This window comes from Macrobrachium nipponense, chromosome 17 (assembly GCF_015104395.2).
Source record: "Macrobrachium nipponense isolate FS-2020 chromosome 17, ASM1510439v2, whole genome shotgun sequence".
Classification (NCBI taxonomy): Eukaryota; Metazoa; Arthropoda; class Malacostraca; order Decapoda; family Palaemonidae; genus Macrobrachium; species Macrobrachium nipponense.
Window position 1 is genome coordinate 70,933,638 of NC_087210.1, and position 22,318 is coordinate 70,955,955.

The 22,318-nt window shown below is 37.7% G+C and overlaps 1 protein-coding gene across 11 annotated transcripts in view; it reads left to right on the top strand.

Moving 5' to 3' along the window:
* LOC135196308 (sodium-driven chloride bicarbonate exchanger-like) overlaps positions 1–22,318 on the top strand; it is a 564,052-nt gene that overhangs the window by 455,471 nt on the left and 86,263 nt on the right. For 3 of the 11 annotated variants that reach the window (XM_064223022.1, XM_064223020.1, XM_064223033.1), the window contains exon 1: positions 6,751–6,980. The exons of 7 other annotated variants lie outside the window; for them this stretch is intronic. The gene's annotated coding sequence lies outside the window, so the exon portion shown is untranslated. Of the gene's footprint in view, positions 1–6,750; positions 6,981–22,318 lie in introns of those variants that run through there. One more of the 11 variants, XM_064223025.1, reaches the window with a different exon arrangement.

Below are 22,318 nucleotides of genomic sequence, written 5' to 3' on the forward strand. Positions count from 1 at the left end.
TCGTGACCTTTTACTTAAAAGTTAATCAACAAAGTACTGCATTTCTCCGCAGTTAAAAGAAGTTATTGTTTTTAGGGCGTAACTGAAAGTCAGAATTAGGTTTCGAGGAACTGCGAGTCGACCCAAGACCCTTCCCCTACTGAAGGCTGTGACGTCACGTAATGACTTCTTCCTTCGTCTTTTATTTCTTTGCTTTTCAGATAACATTTGACGGAATATCGTTTCTCCGATATGCCAAGATATTTACATTGTTTTAAATAAATACCATATCGTTTATATTTATATATATATATATATATATATATATATATATATATATATATATATATTATATGCGTTTGGGTCTAATCATGAAAGTTTTCCCCTTCGTGAAAACCAAAAGGGATTTACTGTCCACATCCCTTATGCCTTATCATTGTTTCTTCGACTTCTTCAGCTAATGCCACTGTCCCATGTGGCGGCGGACCTAAAAGGGCCCCCCCCCTCCCCCCCACACACATACACACACAAAAATGTGGAGGAGAGGGTGGGAAGGAGAGCGAACTGCTTCCAAGCTGTTATACCCAGTTGTACTGAAAGTTCGACTGATATGGATGAGGTAGGAATGACATGGCAGTCCCTAAGAAGGGCTGTGCCTCATGATGACGCTGTTGTTGGTAAATACTGCGTTGTTTCTTTCATGATTTCACCTCTCTCTCTCTCTCTCTCTCTCTCTCTCTCTCTCTCTCTCTCTGAAACACACTCGCATTTGCTTGACTGGTACAAGAGTTGGATTCCTCGGTTTTTAGATCTCTTTTTCCTATGTAGAATTTCTACCTTCATACCTGTTGCATTTCTTAGTCAATAACTGATTGAAAATTAAATTTAATGGAAAAAAAATCTCTCAGAAATCTTTTGACGTAAAGGTTGCTTACGAAAATTATTCGATGTTATGATCGCGGACGGAATAAAGGATTAGTTTAGCGGCGGAAGTGAATGAAACATGATACAGAAGAAGAGATGGGAGGTAGTAAAAGTTCAGTTATTTACTAGAAATGGCAAAGAGACTAAAGAGGGAAAAAATGTATATATATATATATATATATATATATATATATATTATATATATATTGTGGTTATACGGTTATCTCGAGTCAGAAATGCAGCACAGGTAATACTGATTGAGCGATTTCTGTAAACTGTTAAAAAAAAAAAACTGTGTATAGAGGACTCGGATTACCAGACACAGAAATGAAGAAAAAACAAAAGAACTCAAATCTGTGGAACCTCTCTCTGTCAATTGAAGTAATTGAATCAACTCCGCAACTAAACGGATTGCAGCGAACTGGCTGTGCTTATTTAATAGTGTCCTAAAAAGAATTGTTACTTAGACGAATCATTTTTCACAATGTCCTTCCGACGTCCTAGTTGCAACTGTCAGGTAGCCACTACTTTTTTTCTTTTATTCATTTTTTTTTTTTTTTTTTTTTTTTTTTTTTTGCGCAGTCAGCGCTATCCAGTTTGCTCTTAAATTGTCCTTCCCTCCCACTTATGATGGTCTCTCTTTGTATGCTTTTGTGCCCAGATTAGGTGAGGTACCAGTGGGTCTTCTGTCTCATGCATTTTTCCTTAGGTATCTCTCAATTAGAGTAATTTTATAAATCTTGTTGAAAAGCTTCCTTTCATCTTCGTTTTACATCACAAATGTCAGTTGTAGGAGTGATGACTGAAATCAGCAAAAATGTTATGATGCACTAAGAACTCTGAGGTGTTCTCGTGCTTTTAAATATTTTTTATGACAACCATTAAACACATGTCTTTAAGCTTGTTTCTTAAAAGATTGGCGTTATCTTTTTGTCATTTTATTGTTGATTCGTGACAACAGCATTGCTTTCTTCTTTGACTCTCTTTCCCTCTACTGTCAAGCTTTGGAGCCCCTCTGTAGTTTTCCCTCATTCCCGAAACCTCCCATCGGTGTTATTGGGATATCACATCCCAATTTCATAGAAACCACTTTTTTTTAGCTTTTTCTTGCATTCATATATTTTTTCATGAGAGCCCTGCTTGCAGAAGACCACCTAAAATCTAATTCCATCATTATTATATAAGTTTAACTGCAGCATTACATAAGTTTTGGGATAAATGATGGCATTAGGTTTCTTGTCCCATCTCCCTTTGTATGAAAATAAAAAAAGAGCGTGCCGAAGAATGGCCAATAAATCACGAACTTGAACCAAAATATGTGCGAGCTGAGTTTTGCGTCTGATCTCTCCGTTTCTGGATAATGATACACAATGGGGTGTGATTCAACCTCACGTTTTCATCTGACATTGAAGCATAGCTTGACTTTCTTCATTCGCTCTTCTTGTCATTGACTCTTGGAAAATATTATGCTGGAAAGGTGAGTAATGACTGGCCTGTACGAACATTTCACCAAATTGTTTTGGACTCAGTTTGCTGCTGGATGTTGAGTTTCGTATTATTTACGAATAAAAGACTGTTTCGAGGCGACATACTTCTGTATTGGAGCAGTAATTTTTACGTGTACACGCTGAAAAACAAGTTGAGAATACAGTGAGAATTAATGAACTTGCATGGACACTCACCTGTCTTGTTAGAACTCTAGTTTCGAGTTAGGTCTGGATCTTAGGTGTCATAGTCCCCGATATATACTTTGCTGTGTCCCGGAAGATCTCGGGTTGTTCAGAAATTAAATCCCATGAAGCTTCTTGTAGATAAACCCATTGGAAAGTTTTTGGGTACTTTCTCAGTACATTTTACTCTGCTTTTACCATTGTCAGAGCAATTTTACAAAATAACTTGCTACCCGTCACTCGATTCTAATTTTATTTTATTTTATTTTATTTATTTATTTATTTATTTGTTTATTTATTTATTTATTTATTTTGCCAACCACCTCGCTTCTTTTCACGAGTTTTTTCCCTTTCTTTATTGAAGGCTTCGGTGTACGAAACACTGAGTGGCTCTGTTAAACACTTTTTCTTTACCAGTATCGATTAAAAAGTATTCAGGAAGCTTGTGGGCTTGTTCAATATGAATAGGGTTCATCTTCTGAATAATAATAATAATAATTGTACCTTTACCTCTTTTCCACAGCCTTAACTCCACATGCCAGCTTGGCTCTTTGAGTTTCCAGTTTGGTGACGACCAGCAAACCTTTATCCTTGATATTCCATGAGTTTTGCTGTGTTGGTTGGTTAAACCTTGACCTTGCTTTACCGAGGCACATATTCCCTGTTCTGTTAAAATTTTCTGACTCAAAAGTCTCCTCGTAGTCTTCTCGTGTAGGTTTTTATTTTATCTTGATATGTAAGTTTTCCATTATGATAAGTCTCTACTTGGCAAACGTTTTTCACATATGTCTATGTTTTACGTTTATGAGTAATAGAATGTTCCCCACTTCCTGAACAGATTTTTCTCTTTTATTTATTTATTTATTTTTTTTTTTTATTTTTTTTTTTTTTTGCAGGCAGCTTCTTCCTTCTGCTCATGCGAAGGCTTTCTCTTCCCTCGTTTGTATATTTGTGTGTGTATGTGTGTGTGTGTTTTTTTTTTTTTTTTCTTTTTTTTTTGCATTCTACCCTGTTTCTTACCAGAAGCGAGTGAACTTTACAAATCCTTCTGTAATTTGGTGGCACGAGTCAATTAGGCCTTCCGTGGGATATGCTTCGTTAGCATCGTGTGTAGAAAATAGCAATGACGTAAGTCTTATGAAGAGTTCAGCGCCCTGGTTATGGTTACGGGGATGCTGTTATTATCCTTGTGCATTGTTTACCTATTTATATGGTCGTAAAGTCAGGATTATTATTATTTTCATTACATAAATAAACCTGAAGACGATTAACGCCTATGATGTTATCAAAATCATAATTGTCACAATCGTTTTACTCGGTTGTGATGTAAATCTCAAATACTTGAAAATAAGTAACTTAGAACATGATATAAACTAAAATTATAATAAGGTGATGAAGATGAAAATGTTTAGTAAACCCACTCACAATAAGAAAAAAAGTCAGGTAACATTTATAACATCACTCTGAATTTTGATAAATTCCAAATTTTTGCAGGAATGTCGTAAAAAGGCAGTTTTTTCTTTTTTAATTTTTGTGACCTATATCGTGCTTACAGTTTTTCCAAATATTTTTGTTCTTTTCATTCAATGTTTTTAGTTCTTTATTTTTCATTTTGTCGTTTGTTGCTCTTTTACTATTTCCATTTTTTTAAATCCATGCTCTTTGGAAGCTTGAATTTCAAGTCTGGCCCATGTAGGTACTAGGTAGGCTTGATGCATATGAATAAGGTTTTACCTTATGAATAATAATAATAATAATGAAGTTGCAGGATTGTCAAGGAATTTATAAAAACAGAAACGTTTTTCTTCGAATTCAAGTTTATCTCGATATAATGCCTAAAATTAAAGTCACTTAATAATATGACTACACTGTTCTCAGGGCTTAAATTGGCATTCTAGTTCTTGTCCGGACTTTGATGTTGGATTAACTCAATTTTGTCGAAGTTAAAGCCTCGAAATTGACACCAGTGGACCCATGGTGGGGAAACGAAAGTGCTCATGCTCCAGCGTGTTACTGCTACGCTTCCGGATAAAAGTAAAAAGTTGCACTTTAGAGAAGCAGAATATAATGGTGGGATTTACTCTGCCATTATTTTATTTAGTTTGACCTGTAGCTGAGTTCGAATGGAACTGAGTCAGTAGATTTCAACATGTTTCCTATAATTCCCATAATCTGCTTATCAAATATGTAGAATATTTATAATGAATAAATATATATTAAATATTTTATTGTTAAAAAATTATCAGTTTTGAAGAAAACTTCCGAAGTCTTTGTGTGTGTGTGTGTGCGTGTGTGTAAGATTAATCGTCTGGAGAGAAATATAAATTTGGTACCCACATCGTTTCTAAAATGAACTTTAACCGTTATTGTTGTGTCTGCTGATGTTCCCTTCGTCATTTTTGCCATAATAAACATGCCTCTCCCGTACCCTGCATAATTTTCCACCTTGCACATATACCACATGAATGTTTAGTGGCCCTGAGATATCTTGTTCAACATTCACCCAGTGTACATCACCCATCCCTTTGTGGATGGGCTTAAGGTCACAAGAGGTATGCCAGTGATGTTTTTATTTACTAAATAATTTGTAGTTTCGAATCACCATATCGATCAAAATTTACCCTATTAGTTTTGTGTTGGCACAACTGGTACACTTTCAAAGAACATTTACGATACTTGAATGCAAGTCTTTAGTGGCGTCTTTATTTGTCATAGAAAGCCAGGTTAAAGAGAGAGAGAAAAAAGTTCTTTATGTTAGAATGTAGAATAGCGTCAAAGATGTTCATATCCAGGTGATATAACTATTTTCTTCATAAGACATTGTGACAAGATAGAATTTTTTAGGTATTCAGAATTTATGTCAAATGTTTCTCATGTGACAGCTGATGTGACGGGTAAGGAGCCGCCAAGCTTGAAGAGCGGAAATAGAGGTAAACAGTGATAGGGTAAATTGTGTATGAAATGACTGCCCGCTTTTTAAAAGGAGGAAGGTTATATGAATTAAGGAAGTGAAACGAGAGGGAAGGGACGAAGAATTAAAAAAGATATAGATAGTGAGAGGATATATTTTCCCTTCACCCGCTATATTAAATGCGTTTAATTTTGCATTTTATTCGAAGATTGTAAGCTACATGTTTATGTAATTTAGCATAGAATCAAATTTGTATTGAACATATATAAATATTGCTCTTATCGACAAACTGTCAAACGTGGTTTCAAGGATATTCCATTTACTTTTTTAACTCTTGCTCTAATACATATTTACCTACGCAAACTTGCTAAAAAAATGTAAATAAAAAATATAACTATAGGTTCCTCCCTTATATGTATTAGTTTTTATTTTATTTTTATTTATTTATTTATTATATATTATATTTTGCTGTAGTAGTAGTAGTGACATCCTGCTAATCTGTCAGATGGAGCTTTAATGGTCTCTGAATTTTAAAACAAAAACTTCAATTAATAATGAGAATGGGAAGCAAGTTTGCCTCACTGTTTTCCCTTCTACTCTTATCTTTCTTTAGCTATCACTGATGCTCAGCGCTTGGGCTGTTTTAGCAGCAAGAGCCCGTGCCAGCACATGGCTGGATTAATCTAACAACTAACGCCCAAGCGGCCCATATGTTTCACTTTGCACCGGAACCACCCTCAATAATGATGCAGTTTCTTGCAGCTCGTCATAAAGCATTGAGGTCTCCCTGTTTTGGCTCTGAGGTAATCATTGCAGTTAATTTCTCAAGCAAGAGAAATGATAGGCATCAGTGTGTACCCAAAGAGTAGGGCCAAAAAGGACGAGAAAATCTCGGTTTTTTTATCGTAGGCTCCGAGAGGAGAGATGAGGTAAGATTTTCGAAAAAATTATGTAATTTATTATTCTCCTGTACAAATAAATGAATGCTGGTAAATAAACCGATTGTAAAGCCGTTGGTGAGAAGGTAATTTATGAGAGGGAATATAAGTTACGTTTCTGTCGGATTTGGGTATGCACCGAGTGTAGTAGATAACCGTTTCAGAGAAGGATAAGCGGAGGGCGGTTAAAAAGGAGGGTTAAGAGCATGACGTGGGTAAGGGTTGTATGGACCTGCCCCGGTCTGGTGGGGGAGGGGTCACATGTTATCTCCAAGGCCAGCCATCTAAAGCTTTATTATAGTAGCGAGAGTGCGATTACTTCGTGAGCTTATTATCAGACTGACGCTGGTGCTGAACACAGGCAGGCTCTCTTTCGCGCGAGCGCGCTCACACACACTCGCAAACACACGCGTGCAGACAGGAAGGCGGTGCTCAGCGCTATAAGCAGCGCTAGACCCCTAAGCTGTGTCTTCCCGTGGCTGAGGAGTATCGCATCACACAAGGCGCGTCTGCTGACCCGTTAGCAAGAGGATTGAAGAAAAGTGTACTTGGAAATAGGTAATTGAAACAGTGATGGGTGGCTTCTTTGATTCTGGTGTTTTAATAAGTGCTTCCAGTGAAAAATGAAACAAGTGTGGTTTTTTTTTTTTTGTAACTAACAAAATGCGGATTTCTCCGAGTTTAATTTCATAAAAATGTCTATTGAAGAATATACATATATCCGTACTTCGCATATACAGGTATTTCCTAGGAATATTTCCTTAATGACCTTTTTTAAGACTGCAGCTGGCACAAAGTAAATGTTTGTCTCGTCCATAGATCTACAAAGTTACTGTACATCAATGTTTTCAAAGGATTTCCTGTTAGACTGACCTGCTGAAATTAAGACGATAAGCGATAAGACGTGTTAGCAATGCATGTGCGTCTTGCACAGTTCCCTGTTTTTCTCTTAGGCCGGATGCTCAAGTTGGTCTTGCAAGCGGAAGGACTACTTTTACTGAAAAGGGCCTCCTGTAAACTCAGAATGTATTAAATATGGATAATTTCAACCCTCGTATGTGTATGGTTTAGAGTAATCTGTTACGTTTCTTTCTTACTGGCTATCTCTTTTGGTCTCCTTTCCTATTCTGAATTTATTGCAAAGTGTTTGTCAGTTCACACTGGACATTTGAACATTTGGTTTATCTGTCGCTTCTTTATTCGAAAGTCCATTTCTGTCAGCCCGCCAAAGTGTTGTTCCTTTGTTTTCCGCGCACCGTTTTCATTTTCTGTCGGAGGAGCAGCTAGTTCTGGCTGGATTTCCTCTGCCGGCGATCGAGCCATTCTTACGCACAGCAAAACAATTTCCCAAACGGACTTCGAAGGAGTATGTGGTGGGAGCGTTGGGGAGGAGAAGGAGGAGGAAGAGGTGGTGGAGTAAGGAGGAGGAGGAAGGAAGGTTGCATAATCTCACACGCCGCCGGTGTAAACAATCTCCTCCACTTTCGTCAAAGATAAACTCGGCTAAGCCTCTTTTGATGCGCGCTGGCTTTCACAGCGGCGCTAGAACCATGCAGAGTCGTTATCTGAATCCTGGCGATATCTCCATCTGCGTATGCAACTGTGCGTGTCATGCTGAGCAGTTTTGAAAGTCATCAGGCACGTTTGATGTCGGACGGTGAACTCCTTTTTAGGGGATCACTTGACTATTTGCTCGGGGTCGCCCGTTATTCTGTTATCCAGGTCTTCGGTTTCTCTCGGTGTGTGTTTGTAATCGATTTACGTGCGTTTATGGACGGACATTTATGCTTGGACTAATTTTCACAGGATTTATCACATGTTTACGAGCATTCTTTACTCCAAGCTCATGACTTTCATTTTTCCTTCTCATGTTCCGTTATCTTTGGCATTCGATTGGTCTCGGAGATTTCCCACAAATTCTCTCTCTCTCTCTCTCTCTCTCTCTCTCTCTCTCTCTCTCTCTCTCTCTCTCAAAAACCTGTAAGGAATAACATAAATCGACCAGTTTTATAGCTTCTGTGCTAGAGTATGTTTTACAGACATATATGTGTATGAGTGTATATATATATATATATATATATATATATATATATATATATGTGTGTGTGTGTGTGTGTGTGTGTGATATTATATGTATATATTTCTACAAAGAACTTTCTTGGTCTGTATTTCTGTTCAATATCTTTTCATATACAATTGATTTAATTCATATTCCAAGAAAGATTCCCTTTCTCTCTCTCTCCTTGCGCTCATCAGCAAGCACTACCATCACCATCATATCCTCCATCCACTACCTCCTCATCATCATCATCATCACGGTCCTCAAACACCAAATGACCCCTTTTTCTGTCCCTTCCTTTCAACATCAAATGTCTTCTTTTCTTCTGAATGGCTTTCCATCGGTGCCTTAATGAGGCCACCCTGATGTCGAGTTTTCTTTTATTGTTTTTTTCTGCTCTCTCTCTCTCTCTCTCTCTCTCTCTCTCTCTCTCTCTCTCTCTCTCTCTCTCTCATTTCGTTCGCCAGTTGTCATGTACATTATATGTTGTGTTTTGTTTATTTCTGGTGAGTGGAGATACAATAATGAAAAGTCCCTGCGTATGTGATTAGTTCAGTTAATAGATTTCCATGTGGTTTTCCTTCTCATTTTAAAGTATGCGAAATAAAATGCTTTCATTTTAAATGTAAAATGTATTTTTAATTGCGAGTACAAATATTTCGAAGACTTCATATGCAGGAAATAATTTATATTGTCTACGTAAGTTATTCAAAATTCTTCGTATAATCTAAGAATGTAATGGTTTGCGTTCTGCCTGCAGACACGCTCAGATAATGTGCCAGAAGATATAGGTCTCTCTCTCTCTCTCTCTCTCTCCTCGAGCGACTGGGTTCTATTCAATCCCAACTTAACCAAAACGGGGAGCACCTATGGTTGGATTACCTCCGAAGCATACTGAAGCAGTTTGCTATTCAGATCATCAAACGCCAGTTCGGGATGGGGTGTCTTGAGCTGTGACCTCAAGAGAAGGAAATAGTGGACGAGAGAGAGAGAGAGAGATGGGGGTCAACGGTAGAGATCGAGAGGGAAGTGGAGGAAAGCGAGAAGGAAAGAAGGATGTGGAGAGAGAGAGAGAGAGAGAGAGAGAGAGAGAGAGAGAGAGAGAGAGAGAGAGAGTCCGGTGGAAGGAGAAGGAGAGGCCAACGGCCTCTGCAATTACTTGGGTGTCATTGACACTGTCTTATTACTGTATCGAATGCAGCCTTTAGTAACGTTTAAGTGGCAAAAAGGAGACAGTTTCCTCCTTGTTTCGATTTTCCTTTCACTCCTGAGACATACACTCATTTATGTTCATTCATACATACATACATGACACATTTTATATATTACTATATATATATATTATATATATAGATATATATATATATATATATATATATATATATATATAGTATATATGTATATATATATAATATATATATATATATATAGTATATATGTGTGTGTGTGTGTGTTTCTTTGTTTGTGGGCTATGTGGGGTGGGTATGTAGCTGTTTATTTGTGTGTTTGCGATAATTCATTCATTTGAACGATCATTATATGCAGCGGGCAATACGTGCTCTCTCAGATTTGTCGAATAATCAAGGCACGTTGCATCAGTATTTAGTTTTTTGTTCATTTTTGGCCGTTCGTCTGTATAAGTCACATTCGCTTCTGTTCTTGGGTCTGTTGTTTAGCAATAACATTCTAAATTTTCCAAATATTTTACATTCCTTACTTACCTTCTCCCCTCTCCCTTCGGTCTTCCCCACCCCCCACCAAGTCCCCCCCCCCCCCTCTTCTGCAGTTTCTGGTACCCTGTTTTGACAGCTCTGCCTTTTCCTTGGCTTGACGTCATAACGGAATGGGTATGGAAAGCCGTGTTGGTACCACCACGTGATTTCGTGTGAAGAGAGATTTTTTGTAGTGGAGATTTAAGTATCATAGTTTCACTAGAAGGTAGAAAGAAAAAAAGAAAAAGATCATTCTATAGTGCACCACTCATACATGCCAAAATTGAAAATCGTGGGGATATCTGAAATGTTTGAGATAGCAAATTATTTATCAAAAATAAAACTACAGCATTACCACTGCATCTTTTCCAGTGGCAGTTACGTCAAATCAGATCCCTGTTATTTTAAAGGTCATATCAACGATACCCACTCAGTTGTATGAAATAAAAGGTAAAATAAAACCGTTGTGAAATATATATATAAAAAAGAGTAAGACCTTTGTGAAAAAAAAAAAAATAGTTTTTCCTCATTATTCTTCAGTAGTCTTGATATTATAAAGCGAAGAATATTTATGGGGTCACTTTATATCATACCAGGCGCTTTGGTATAACAGTGACCTATAAAATTCCAGTTTCACGGTGGGTTCATACCCATGGTCTCCGCGCTCATTGTTTCCCGCGCTTTTCAAAATATTGTATCCAGTTTGCGTCCGTTACTTTTCATGGTGTATTTGACTTCACCCTTTTCGTCCAGGCATTCGCAGCTCTTCTTTCCATCTTTGCAACAGATGCTTTTGACGGTTGGGCCACCGGAGGATTGACAATGCAGGTGTGTCACAAAGGCCGTCGTGGTCTAAGTATGTAGCCAGTGTGCTCTGCTCGGGGATGGCCGGGTTGCACGTTTGTACCTCGAGGGCTGTGGGGGTTATGTGGGGGGAAGTTTTGAATAGTCTCTCTCTCTCTCTCTCTCTCTCTCTCTCTCTCTCTCATACACACAATAGAATTATTTAGTAGAACTTAGGAGTTTATATTTATAATCAATATTACCTTGTACAATACAGTCTTTTATACACATAAGATTCATACCTGTAGTTCCTACCTCATGAATACAACAGGAAATTAATGTTTGCCTTATAAGGACTAAAAGCGCTCTTGATAACAATTTCAGTCAGTTCCTTGGCTCTGTTTTATTTACCAAATGTCCCCTTCACTGTAGCAAATGTGTTTTGGAGGAGACGTTAATATCCAACGTGGACTTTGTGGAGCTGTGAACAATATACATATAAACTTGACTTGACTTGAGTGGAGATGTTGGTAATAGGAAAAGGAAAGTAATTGTAATAATTGCACATACATTTATGGTAACTCATCTCTATATTTGTTTTAGAATTCCGATAAAAACCAGTGAATATAGATTTTTGGATTGAAAAGACGAAGCTGTGCAACAGTTCCCAGGATTCAAACACAGGTCATGATGCCCAACTTGACCACATTTATCATGAGGGGTAGTGAGATGGCATTGGACTGCTACCCTTCCTGACCTTCGTTCCGTAGCGTGGAAGGGTACAGTTTCTTCGTTGCATCCACTGACGTCAGATACAGAGGTTTTCAGTGGAAAACCTATCAAAAACGGTGACTCGAAGGTTGTGTGGTAGCATTCCTTGTGGACGCAATATGTGTACAGATCGTGTGAGTGAGGGAACATCTGGTAAACAAAACAGAGCAAAGAAACTGCTTGAGATTGATATCAAGAGCGCTTTTAGTTCATATAAGGCAAACATTCATTTCCTGTTGTTTTTCTGAGGTAGGAACTACAGGTATGAATTTTATGTGTATAGATGACTGAATACTATAAATAGCATTTTAGAAAATTACCTTCCACAAGGTAATGTTGAAATATCGAGAGAGAGAGAGAGAGAGAGAGAGAGGAGAGAGAGAGAGAGAGAGAGAGAGAGCGCTAAGTCCTAAGTTCTACTGAATATTTCTATTAAGTGTGTGCTTAGTGTAGAGATGAATTTGTATAGGACGTGTTGTTAATTCACTTATGAGAGTCACCAATTAGCTTTATTTGTATTGTCCTTGATTTTTTAAAATTTTCATAGCCCATTCATGAGTATTTTCTTTACGATCATTTTTTTCGTCAACTTGTTTGGCTAAAATATGGTAGATGAGATATGAAAATAACTGGTCATTTTTCTCAAGAGAACCAATATCTACACTGTCGTTTTTGTTGATAAAATTGTTTATTGATTCGTCCAGTAATGCAGATTGATGCTAAGAATTTCAATTGATGTAAGATATTAAAAAGAAAAAGAAAAAAAAGGTGCACGGCAGTGAAACCGTCAATTTGCAAGCCAAATTGATTTAGTTACTCAGCTGATGATGTTGCATTTCTTTGCAAGGCAGTAACAGAAGTAACTTGGGGAATTTTATGCAGAATGCATAAAGTAGGGAGGCACATTGAAGCGAGGATTAAGTGTGATAAAACAGGTGATAGGGCTCCTAATTTGATGATAATTTGTATTATTAGGATATAAGAAAGCTGCCAGATTTAGAGTTTATATAATAGTGATTATCAAACGCTTTGGGCGTTTTAACGTGAGAATTGATAGAGGGGTGCGTACAAATGAGTTACTATTACTAAAGGAAAATAAAATCTTAAACTAAAGCGAATTCCAATATAGAGCAGACCGTTTCATAAAAAAAAAATCTATCTGCAGGAAGGTGTATGTGTATGCTATAGACTCTAGATGATTTTCACAAAGAGCCCAAAATCCATTTTGCTGCTGAAAGAAAGGAAGTGCTGCTTTTGTTCCAGATGACTCAGAGTGAGAGGCCCGGGGGTGGGGGGGGGGGTGGTATGGATGCGGAATTACACCTTGCGAAGGCAATTCTTCAAGTCTTAGAGGATTACATAACTTGTAACACTTTGCTGGGAACGGGGATCAATTTTATTTTTCTATTTTCTCAACTCGTGAAAGGAGAGAGAAAGAGAGAGAAATGGTGGGTACGAGTAACCTTTCGAATAGACAATTTTTTAAAGATAAATTGAGTAATATCACATAGCGTGTATTAGTCACAAAATAAATCCGGATCTGCCCCAGATCGAGGAGAAACCAAAGTTGAGGAGGAGGACGGCCATGGAAGGAGGTGGTGTAGGGAAAGGAAAAGCCCTCGGGAGAAATGAAAAGGCCCGCGAGGGAAATTGGGGGAGAAGTAAGAAGTGTTTTTCTCATCTTCTTCCCTTCCTTCCACTGGTGCTTCCTCCCTCCTCCTCCTTCCTCCTTCCTTACTCCCTCCCTCCTCCTCCTACCTCCTCCTCCCTATTGCTGCTACAACCGGCCCTCTGTGGCGGTACCAGCGTCGACAAGCTAGTTTTTTTAACCCAGATTTGGGGAACTCCCGGCATTGGGCGTACCTTAATAGTTCATGCATTCATCGCTTTTGTACTATATATATATATATATATATATATATATATATATATATATATATATATATATTATATAATATATATGTGTGTGTGTAATTATATATATTAAGTTTACCAAAAGGAAATTGGAGCACCATGTAAATCTTCTTTCAACTTTTAATCCAGGCAGGATTCACACCTAAAGTTTAAATTTTCTTTGTGGTGATGTTGGACTTATAATATTATATATATATATATATATATATATATATATATTATATATATTATTAATCTATATATATATTATTATTTACTCCATTTCAATTTTTTTTTCATTCATTGTCTTACGTTCACCTCTGGAAAGATAACCCGACGAATTTAATGAATTACTGCCGTCGATGACGTAATCAACATGTTTATGGCATGAGTCTTAAGGAAAGCTCTGTGGAGACTGTGGGACCAGTGCGCATCGCCACCAGAATGTGGAACAAATGATTCCTAGCTATACTAAAAAGAAAAAAAAATGCTGTTGTCGAAGAAACTTCCTCTTGGGTCATAACTTCAAAGAAGAAGGAGCTGTGTCAGCCTCCACGACGGCCTATCCAGATCTGGGCGGTTTTATCTGCTTTCAGTTTCCTCTGTCTCATAATAGCAGTGGGTCATTTGTCATTCATGGTCGGTACTAGGAAAATTCATCGATATTCGTTTATGTTGCCGTTTGCTGAAGTGTATTTTTTTAAGATCATTTGTATATTTGTTTAATTATTTGTATACTTATTTCTTATTTATGGTCTTGCTCGCTTCACTTAGAAATTTTGTCTTGTTATGACGTTGATTGTTTCCATAGTAACTCCATCTATAGCGTTTCATGGTGTTTTATTGATGTATGAAAAAAGCAAACTTACTAAGTAGCGAATAATGAAAATCTGTATCCTTGATTGCGGCGTGCCCGGCCAAGGTAATGAGAAGATGCCATAAAGGCCTCTCTCTCTCTCTCTCTCTCTCTCCTCTCTCTCTCTCTTCTCGAACTCTCTCTCTCTCTCTCTCTCTCTCCTCTCTCTCTCTCTCTCTCTCTCTCCATTAAATCGCCTTAAGGAACTTTAATGATGGACGCTTGAGTGACATTTGCTAGAGATAAGCCAACTTTAGTTGTCTTAATCTCACGTTAAAAGCGTTATAGGCGCTGCGCTTTCCACCCTGATCCGGATCGTCGTGTTATGAGATTAACATTTATAGCACGCTAAAAATGATCCGCGTCGATCTGAGAGTTGTTCTGTAGCGTGCTAAACGGAATGATCTTTGATGAATGCCGCTTAATTAAACGTAATCAAGAGTACTAAAGGTTAGGAACAGGACGAAAGGAGAGTCACATGGCGTGCGAGTGATCGAGTGGGATTTTAGCTCAGACTTCTAGGCATTGGACGGCCTCGGGAAAATGATATTGCATCCGCTGCACGGAACCAGGAAATTCCAGTAGAGGACTTCTTTTTAGAGAGACAAGTGGAAGGGTTTTTTTTTTGGGGGGGTCGGGTGGCGGTAAGAGGGGGTAGGGTTGGAAGGGGTGTATACGGGAAACCTGTTTCTATGAAGCTTAAGGAGTGAGGATTTTATCGCAGACGAGTTGTTCCATGGAAGTGGGAAAGATTTTTTTGGAAATCTGATGTTGAGAAACAGTAGTAGGCGTTTTCTTGGAAAGTGATTCTTTCACAGAGAGAGAGAGAGAGAGAGAGAGAGAGAGAGAGAGATTCAGGAACAACTCAGAAGCAATTTTTCCACACAATTTAGAGACTTCTTTGCTCTTTAGCCTTGAAGGTTTTGTGAACTGAGTCCATTTATTAAACCTTTCAGATTAACAGGTGTTTCTCAGGAGGGTCACACCATCTCTCAGTTTCCACCTTTGCTTTTATCCTTTCATTATGGAATGTGATGAGGTTGGTGGTGTTATAAAGTGACCACTTTAGTCTCCTGTTTGGAGAATCCCAGCACAATTGCCGAACTTGCGGTGGACAGAATGACGGGAAAATAAAAAAAATAAAATAAAGATAAAAAAAGCCGAGTTTCATAAATATTTTTTTACAGCAACTTTTGGTTAATGAATTATGATTTTAGCATGGGTAATGAGTGCCGTGCACTTGGTAATTATAAAAATGAGGTCATTATTTGTTGTTACTTTTAGTAAGGTATAGAAAACCATTTGGAATAATTGTGCAGTTTTGGATAGTGTGGCTTTGGTGCTTTTGCAGTTACGTTTCCGTAAACATAGCAATTTCTTCTTTAGAGTATTTTTTTTTTATAAGTACAGACTTATAAGTGTGTATAGTAATCGACCTTGAGATTTTATGTGGCTCTGGTTATGGCCAGACTGTAAAGAACGCATTGTCCCTAAAATGAGACCGTATAACTTGTTCCATTATGCAGTTACATTCATATTTAGGTGATCTCTTGCTTAAAATTCTGCAACAGTTCTGGAGTATACTATATTTATGAATATTGCAGACTCAGCTGATTTCTTATTCGTATTTCGGAAGCGTGTTAAGTATAACTTAGTTCAACCAGACCACTGAGCTCATTAACAGCTCTCCTAGGGCTGGCCCGAAGGACGAGATATTTTTTTTACGTGGCTAAGAACCAGTTGGTTACCTAGCGACGGGACCTACAGCTTATTTTGGGATTCGAACCACATGATATAGAGAAATTAATTTCTAATCACCAGAAACGAATTCCTCTGATTCCACGTTGGCAGATCGGAAATGTGCTAAGTTCCCATGTTTGACACCCCATAGTATTGTACTTTCTCAATAATATATATTAGCATTTGGTCACTGAACCATTCAGATCTTCGTACCTGATGCTTTGAGTTGAACAATGATGTGAACTGGTAGGATCACCTACCTCATTGTCCTATCCATGGTCTTGGCTACCAGCGATTTGGGTGTCATCTTGAAGTACCACATAGACCTAGATATCTGAGTAGCTTCCACAGATTTTGGAAGGCCGCAATCTTCCTTGTATTGAATATTGTCTCCATATTTGAGGATACGACTCACAGACACAGTTCTTCTTAACAAGAAGTAAGTGATTTGGATGACTTTTATCGGCACACTACTAGTTCCATGATGTTCTACTCAGTGTGGAATTTGCGAACTCGTCCCTTTTATCATCACTTCTGGAAATTGGTGGTTAATGTCTCCCCGTGCCTTTCATTCGGGCTGTGAGCCCGTAAGAACGAAATTTTGTAGTAATTGTAATGACTAGTTTACCCGCAGTAGGGGCTGCCTGTTGGGTACACCAGCACAAGCGTTCATCCACGCTTCCTTTGTAGCACTAAGGCGCCGCCGCTGTTTTCCGCTTCCCCGTCGTGTTTTCCCTTCCTTTGTCTTTCAAAGTTGCTTTAGATAAGGCTTGACATTCCGTAGGCCTTCTCAATGAACCCCAAACATGAAATTCTGATAGAACCTGCCTGACAGTGTCTACGTCTCTACGTTGGTTCCTCTAGAGTTTTTCATGCATTTTCATACCTAGCACTCGTTTGCCCTTGAAAACAAGTTGTTACCATGTCGGGTTAAGCTTCTGCATAAGTACGTCTTATTTTGAGCGTCTCTGAATGAACGACTCGCCTTTGGAGCCTTATACCTTATCTGATTAATTTTCTTCGCTATGTACAACCAGTTGCGAAATGTGTACTTCAGGAGAGCAGGCAGTGTTGATTGTGATTTTTGTTCCGTTGGTAGGTTTCAGCCATTTTATCTGTTGATTCTTTATATATATATATATATATATATATATAGTATATATATATATATCTTTTTTTTTTTTTTTTTTTTTGGGGGGGGGGGTTTTTTTTTTTTTTTTTGGGGGGGGGGGGAGTGTTGGCGCGATTCAGTAGCCTGTGAAGACATATGAATTCCTTAATTGGTGCCTATAAGCTGTGTTTATACGATACGTTCTGCCTTCCAATTCGGTGACAATATTTTCTATATTCTAAACTCTTGTTCATGATTGTGTTTGTGACGATGTATTTGTCGTCTTAAACATCATCTGTCCAAAGATGCCATTTGGTACACAAGATCTTTGACCCCCTTATCTCAGAGTCCAGAATCCTTACGCCCAAATTGGAGTTTCTGGACAAAAAATTATGTCCACGAAAGTAAAATTTAAATTTTGTAATCGTTTCAAGAGATCTGAGAATGAGTTTTACTGAGTCAGATATAAATAAGCAAAATAAGATTCCCTTAACTTTCCCAAATATTCGAATGACATTCTCGATAGTTATCATTTTCAAGTTATCGGAATTTCTTCAGTAATTTTATATGTAATATTAACAGTGTTTATTAGTTTTGTTTAATTTGTATAAGAAATTATTTTGTAAAATTCATATGTAGACGGCGTGCCAGAAATATCTGCCACCACTAAATTTCATTCAGAATATTTTCGTAGCAAATTGTGGATGCTCAACTTTTTTGCCAAGTTCCTTCCTCATGAGAGAGAGAGAGAGAGAGAGAGAGAGAGAGAGAGAGAGAGAGAGAGAGAGAGAGACTTATTAAGATTTGCCAAGTCGTGGCACTGTTTGTATTGTAATTGTGTTCTCCGATATGGATATACAGTTAGTTTTAATCTCTCTCTCTCTCTCTCTCTCTCTCTCTCTCTCTCTCTCTCTCAAGGTAATATAAACTATCTTTTCCATCTCTGCTGACTGGAGTGCTGGTTATCAGAGTCGTATCAAATTTGATTTTTTCCTTTGTTACCGGTTTTCTGACTTAAACATGAATCTCCTTTTCCTTGTGTGTATTTATTGTCCCTTCGAGAGCTATTTAATTAATAGGTATTTGAATTACTTAAGAAGCATTTTTCCATAGGTTTTTGTCGTCTCATTGAAGTTACATTTTTTTATATATATAATCTGTTAGGTTTATATGGCTTTCATCTAATATGAAGGTGGTCTTCATGACCTAAATTTCATAATCAGTCATTAAATCTAATATGAAGTTTCATCAAGTCTGATATGATCCAATCTTGTCATATTGCCTCCCTTTCTTTTGCTGGTTTAGAATGTTTATCCAGGACATTTTCAAGAAAAAAGATCGGATCGAAGTTGAGGTTCCCTGATAATAAAATTTCTTATTCGTGAAACCCTAGAATTCTGTTGAGGAACGTGATTGTAGGAGTGCGGTGGAAGACGTGTGAGGAGGAGGAGGAGGAGGAGGGAGGGAGGGATGGAGGTGAGTTCACGGAGAGGAAGGGTTTATATAGATATCCTCATTAATGCCATCACAATAGGCGCCACTCCTGCTGGTGGTGATGTCCAGTGCCATACTTCCTCGAAGGGTTTTATTGATATTCCTCATGTCCTTCCTCTCTCACTTTGGAGGCCCTGTGACCTAGTTCTGGTGGCACACATCCTTGGGATGTTTGCAAGGTGCCCGAAGGTTTTTGATGTTGCAAAATAATTGTGATTGTCTAAAGATTCAGAACAACGCGATGTTGACTGAGGGTCTGAAATTGTATTACTGTGTATTTCACGAGCAAACAATGGCGGTCGCCTTAATTTATGTTTATTTGTTCTTTTTGTATGAGCATGGTCATAACCGATTCTGGAAGAGGTCTCAGCCTTTTGTTTATTTTCCTGACAATGAACAGTGGGTTTTTGAAAATCATTTGAAAATATTATTAAGGCAAAATTTTCCATTGTGCGGAACTTTGTTGCTCTCAGTGTATTGTTCTGCTCTACACTTTCTGTAAGTTTGGTTTATCTAGATTCTAGTTTAACTCTCTCTCTCTCTCTCTCTCTCTCTCTCTCTCTCTCTCTCTCTCTCTCTCTCTCTCTCTCTCTCTCTCTCGGATTGAGAGATAAGTGGGTGGAGAGATTTCTTATACCTTAGACGAATGTCAAAAATATTTATTATCTGGTTTTCCGTCTGTCAGAAATTTAACCACAAAAATGTTTCGCAAATAAGATGACCGCAATCACATAAGGATGCATCATTTATACAAACTCACCCTCACGCCCACATTCTGATCCTGAAACGCTTCCTAACTAGGAGTTATTTGCATTCATAAAACCAGATTTCATCCTTTATCTTGAAAAGGACGATCTCAAGTTTACTTAGGCAAGTTTAGAAAGAGTGTCTTTTTATTTTATTTTATTTATTTATTTATTTATTTATTTTTTACCCTCGAAGGTCTTTCCTTTCCTTGATTTTCTGTCGGACCTTGAATGTCGATTGTGGCGGTCATTGTGAGGGTGGGTTGACTGTGTGAAGGTTACTGTACTAAGCTTAGGTAGGTCGGTGCCCTAGACACGCTTCTTCTTTTTGTGTTGTTTTTATCTATTCTTATGAAAGAGTTGAAGTTTATTTTTTACATTGGTAGTATTGTCTCAATTTGAATTTGCTCTATCATGGATGTCGAAATAACTTCAGTATTCTTAACTAGCTTTGCCAAAGCAAAACCTTATTAATTCTGCTTTTACTCTCTCTCTCTCTCTCTCTCTCTCTCTCTCTCTCTCTCTCTCTCTCTCTCTCTCTCTCTCTCTCTCTCTCTCTCTCTCTCTCTCCTTTCGTAGTATCCGTTAATGACACTTCCCATTTCAACATTCCTGCTGCAACCATGACTCGTTGGTTTTTGGTTTTGTTTTCCTCGTTCAATTACTTCGTGTCTTGTTTTCCTAGATAATAAAATTGGTTTAAACACGAAACGCTCATTCAGATTTAACATTAGACAAAAATGGTAGGCTTTAAGATAATCATATCTCACTGCTTTCATTTTTATAACTTTGTTTTATGAAATACCGACCTAGAGGACTGTTCAAAATGATTCGTCGGGAGGTGTTTTCAGAAGGTATTAAAGTTAAGGAAATTAAAAATCCCCGTTTCAGAATTCCTCATAGATATATTTGCGACAGCTTCAAGAAATGGAAGGAACTTTACGGCACTTCTCCCTCATTGTTTTAACGGCATGTCAAACATTTCGATGTGCAATGATATGTATGGATCATAAAAATCCCACCAATATTATTATTATTATTTATGCAATATTCCCTTCCTCTTTGAACCTTGACTGCCAACTCTCCTCGGTTTTCAACTGCTTATTCTTGTGGTTAATAAGGCTGTTTCTTTGCTCCGTTATGCAGTGATGACGTTACATGTAAGGGGCTTTATTTCAGCTGGATGGAGAAAATCATTGTACGTGAGGATGATTTCCACTTCCTCTTTATGCTTTATGTAAATGCTGAATTTGATTATTTTAAAAAGACAGTCGTCAATTAAACATGCAGTTTTATAATGACATGATTTGAAAAAGTTCTTACTAAGGGTTCATTCGTACATATCGTAAACTAGCACGAACATCAGTTACCAAGTGTGCCATATGGGTCAAGTAGTTAGGGGAATTTCTGTGATTGAGCGTTCATTTCAGATGAGAGAGAGAGAGAGAGAGAGAGAGAGAGAGAGAGAGAGAGAGAGAGAGAGAGAGATTTGAAAGGCGGGACAGGTAGGAGTGTTTGCCCCCGGATGAGTTACCAACGTCCTATTGGTGTTAACTGACCTGTTGGGGCCACAGTTGCCTTGCTTTGGTTGTCTTTGGGTACAGTCTGGTTTAGCACTGCATAGCAGGAGATATTAAAGATTCAAGTTCCCATCGAAAGAATCTTTGATTATTCCATTTCGTATATTTCGAAGCAACAAACCGTCTGCATATTTGCTTGCAATTGAATTAAGTTCGTGAGTATTTGATTCTGAATGCTTTTTGTGCAAAAAAAAAAAAAGAATAAATAAACAAAAAAGTAATAATTGTTGACGTGAGGTGCTGTACTTTTTATTTGTTTTTCACGAGGGGAAACTGCTGCCACGGAAGGCATTATGGGCAAACGTCATTACTTCTGTTAACCTCTCTCTCTCTCTCTCTCTCTCTCTCTCTCTGCAACCCCTTCCTGCCGTACCAATCCGTGTGCGCGTCCCTCTCCCTTTGGCTTGTTACTCTACATCATTCATTGCGAAACTAGGCCAAGTACCCTGTGTTCCCTGTGCCCCCGTCCCACCCACAACCCATCCTCCCCCCTCCCCTCCCCAACCCCTCCCCATGCCTCGCTTGTTATGCTCGCCTCTTCTTTTAGGTTGCATTGTTACCATCTTTTATGACCAAAATGAGGTAATTAGCAAACTCTTTATAGTTACATCTGTAGGTCATCGTATAAATTTTTTTTGTTTTTGAAAATAACAATGTTTTTGTAAAATGTTATAATATATATATATATATATATATTACGCATATATATATATATATATATAGTACTATATATCTATATAGGATATAGATAGATAGATAGATGATGATAGATAATATATAGATAGATCTATCAATATCTATCTATAGATCTATCTATCTATCTATCTATCTAGTCTATCTATATCTATCTTCTTTCTCTATCTATCTTCTATCTATCTATCTATCTATATTAATATATATAATATATATAGATATATATATTATATATACTGTCCGTTTATTAAACCTGTGTGTGTTCCGTTATTTATTAAACAATGGGATGTGTTATGTGTAAGTAATGGAAAAATTATTATTTTCTAAGCCTAAAATCAGTCCTGTCACATACTACTAGTTTATCGCTGCTCATCTAGCGAAACTTTTGGTGAAGCTTACGTTGCTTATTTGCAGTGACGGCAATTTTTACCGCCACAGGGTTAGTTGAATAAACAAAT